This window comes from Suncus etruscus, chromosome 19, assembly GCF_024139225.1.
Source record: "Suncus etruscus isolate mSunEtr1 chromosome 19, mSunEtr1.pri.cur, whole genome shotgun sequence".
Classification (NCBI taxonomy): domain Eukaryota; kingdom Metazoa; phylum Chordata; class Mammalia; order Eulipotyphla; family Soricidae; genus Suncus; species Suncus etruscus.
The window spans coordinates 31,793,369-31,796,992 of NC_064866.1; the positions used below are offsets into that span (position 1 = coordinate 31,793,369).

At 45.0% G+C, this 3,624-nt stretch overlaps 1 pseudogene; it reads right to left on the minus strand.

Annotated features, from left to right (window-relative positions):
* Positions 1–1,535: 1,535 nt before the first annotated feature.
* Positions 1,536–1,635, minus strand: LOC125997711 (uncharacterized; annotated as a pseudogene).
* Between the last annotated feature and the right edge of the window lie 1,989 nt (positions 1,636–3,624).

A 3,624-nucleotide genomic window follows, 5' to 3' on the forward strand; every position in this document is an offset into this window, starting at 1 on the left:
AGTACCAGGTGCCGGTCTCAGAAACATCCCAGGCACTGCCTCAAACTAAAATGGCTCAAACACATCTTGTGAGCCCCCAGGAGGCACTGGGCCAGCTCTGCCAAACATTCGGGAGCCTGAGCCTGGGGTCCGGGAGCAGGCCCTCTAGCAAAGTGTTTCCTCGGGCAGAAGCAACATCCAAGAGAGAAACACGTGCTGGGCCCCTCACTGCCCCTCACAGAGGGAGTACCATCCAGGAGGACGTGGCGCATATCTGCCGCATATTTGGCGACCTTAATCTGGCCTCAGCAGTGGCCAGTCCCCCCTCCACCACCCTTGGCCAAGAAACACCGAAGGCCATGCCAGCCTCTGAGCAGAAGGAGGTTGTCATCACCACACTCAATGAGCAGGGCCAGCCACCGTCCATTGAAGCTCAAAAGGCAGCAGAGCCCCTGGAAGTCCAGAGATTCAAGGAGGCATTGGAACATCTCTGTTTTATGTTCAGTCGCCTGAGCCTCGGCACAGCGACCAAAAGGTGCCAGAGTCATCCTTGGCACATCAATGGCCAGGCCACTTCCAGAGCCCTCTCTGTACCCCCTAAAAACACTGTTGCTTTAGGACCACAGAAACCAGAAATCTCTACAGGTGTGTCGCATGTCATCGAAGCCAGCACTGGCCAGCAACAACCCTCCCAGTGCAACCTGAGAGCATCTGCCCATATCCATCAGCAGAGTTTCCTCCAAGCACAGCTATGTCTGCGCAGGACGGGACAGGGCCCCCCGACCTCAACACTCATCCTTAGGAGGGTCGTGCGAACCAAAATCGCTGTGAAAATGTGTTTGCCGCATGATTTTCACTGAATATAGAGCTCTCCAACAAAGGGCCCATCTCCTGGAATAGTCCACTTGCTCCAAGAGACCACTCCATGCCATCGTCTCTCCAAACGTAGTTTTCATCACAGATGAGTTAGCTGGCCCTCTCCTGTTTGGGGGAGGAGGGAGGGAAGAATAATCCTCTGGAGCCTTCCAGGACTGGCCCCCCAAAGGACTCTGCCTCTTCTTCTTTTTGATCAGGCAACCAATAAAAACATCCCTTTGGGTATTCAAAAAAAAATTTTTTTTTTTCAAAAAGCTGTATAAAAGCTCTTTCCAAAATCCACTCTGGGCTTGCTCGCCCAAGCCTATGTTCTCTTGAACATACATGTTCTCTTGAACACATAGTTTTCTTTTTCTACTCTCACATCATTCTAGCAAGTTTCATTTTATAAAAACCATCTGACTCACTTTTAAAAATATAGGCTTTCTTGGGAGTGAGAGAAAAAGAAGGCAGACGGCTAGTGAAGAGAAAGAGGTGCCATTGGTGGCCATTTGAATGTTTCCACTGATGTTATGTGATCCTAGTAGCCAGGGACTGGTTACACATTTTTTTTGCAGTTGTAAATATTAAGTAAATAAAAGTTAATGTGGCATGGAAAAAATGGGTTCTCAGGAGAAGGAACAGATCTCCTGGGAATTTGTGGCTACAATGACAGAATCCTGCGACCATCCTGGAACTCCCAAATTGCCATCTGCTTTTCAAAATCATCCTTGCGCAGGGGCCATGCTAATCTTCTCTGTATCGTTCCAATTTTAATAGATGTGCTGCCGAAGCGAGCACTCAAAATCATCCTAAGTGGCTTCTGCATGATAAACTTGGCTCATGAAGTCCAGAGGAACTGACTTGCCTAAAGCTTTCATGCTATAAGACCTAGTCTTGTTAGTAAATCTTTAAATTTTGTTTGTTGTAATCCCAGAAAGGGATTACTGTGGTCCGGCACTCAGGAATTGCTCCTGGCCATGCTCTTAGGCACCATATGGGATGCCAAGGATTGACCTGAGTTCTTACCCACATTCTTAAATTCTTAAATTCTTGATCCAGTTTTCTTTCCCTCACATCAAGCAAATCAATGCATCTTCTTTTGGAAACACAAACAAGATGCATTATAAAAAAGACAATTAAGGTAGGTGTTTGATTATTCTGCCAAAAACCCCCATCATTGTTCCTGACATTTTTTGTCTATAGTTGTATGTTTTCTTGCCCCTCTGATAGGGCAGCATATTGCTCGGTGTAGGTGATGCTTATCACAAATTTCCTTCTGTATTTGATTCTCTAGGTGGTCAAAGAGAATTAGAAGCCCACAAGAGGTACCTTTTCAGCAGGAAGGACCAAGAGGAGATTTGGCTTATGATGAATCTGTCATGTCTCGCCCTTCAGCCCTTCCAAAGAGAAGGTATGGTGTTAATATGTGTAGTTAGCACAAACTCACAGAGCACTTTCAGCTGTTCGGGACCCTTTTGGCTCTGGGAGACCAAAGTAACACTAAGTCATTCTCTCCAAGGAGTCCAAGACAGAGAGCCCTCAGCTCTCTTGATGGCAGTGCTAGTCTTTTCAAACGGTCAACTATGTCCCAGCAAGCTGTGGTTCCAGCTCTATCTACCATGAGCTTAAACCCTCTGACTTACGAACCTCATAGCAACAAAAGATAGATTTGAGAACTCTTGTTCACCGGGTCTTTTATTCATCAAAGTGCAAAATGTATTAATATTGTTTGTCCCAAATAAGAACATAGTTCTCAGGGCCAGTGTGGTAATACAATGGGCAGGGCACTTGCCTCACACATGTTTGACCTGGGTTCAATCACTGGACCATGAGTGCAGAGCTAGGAGTAAGCCCTAAGTGCAAAGCCAGATTACCCTGTGTATTGCTGGGTGTGGTCCAAAAAAATTAAGACAGTTCTCTGGACAAGAAGTAGGTGCTAACTGGAGGTAAAATGATATGCATAGGACTCTTTTCATAACAGTATTACAAACCAAAGTGCCTAAAAAGAAAAAAGAAAAGAGACACAAACAGGCAGACAGACAGACAGACAGACAGACAGACAGACAGACAGACAGACAGACAGACAGACAAAAAGTGGCTGCCATGTAGGCAGGCTGGGATAGGGGAGCAGTAACCAGAGAAATAGGTGATCAGAAGAGAATGCTGGTGAAGGAATGGGAATTGGAACACTATATTTTTTTTGGGGGGGCACACCTGGTGGTACTCAGGGGTTACTCCTGGCTGTCTGCTCAGAAATAGCTCCTGGCAGGCACCGGGGACCATATGAGACACCGGGATTCGAACCAACCACCTTTGGTCCTGGATCGGCTGCTTGCAAGGCTATGTCTCCGGGCCTGGAACACTATATTAATGAAATTCAACCATCAACAACTTTTAACTATATGTCTATTTTATTAAAAAATTCAAAAAACTAAAGAAAACTGATCTTACACTATCTAGCAAAATATGGCTTTCTGGGTGCAATTTACTATATCGATGGATTAGCATTTGATGTTTAACAAATAACCTGCAAATTTTAATTTTTGCAAATTATTTTAACTCAATTTCTTAAAATAATGAGGTCAAGAGTCTATGAGTCATAGTTAAACAGTTTTACTGAATCCATGTTGCCAAAAAATATGTCACTTACGTGTCTGTGGTCATTTTGGCAGCTTGATTGATTTGGTTTAAGGATTCCCTGATGAGAGAGGTTGGTCTAGGATTAGTTTAGCTGGTTGATGCACTAGTGGTGATGGCCAATCTGTCTGTGTTTACAGTTCCCTGGTT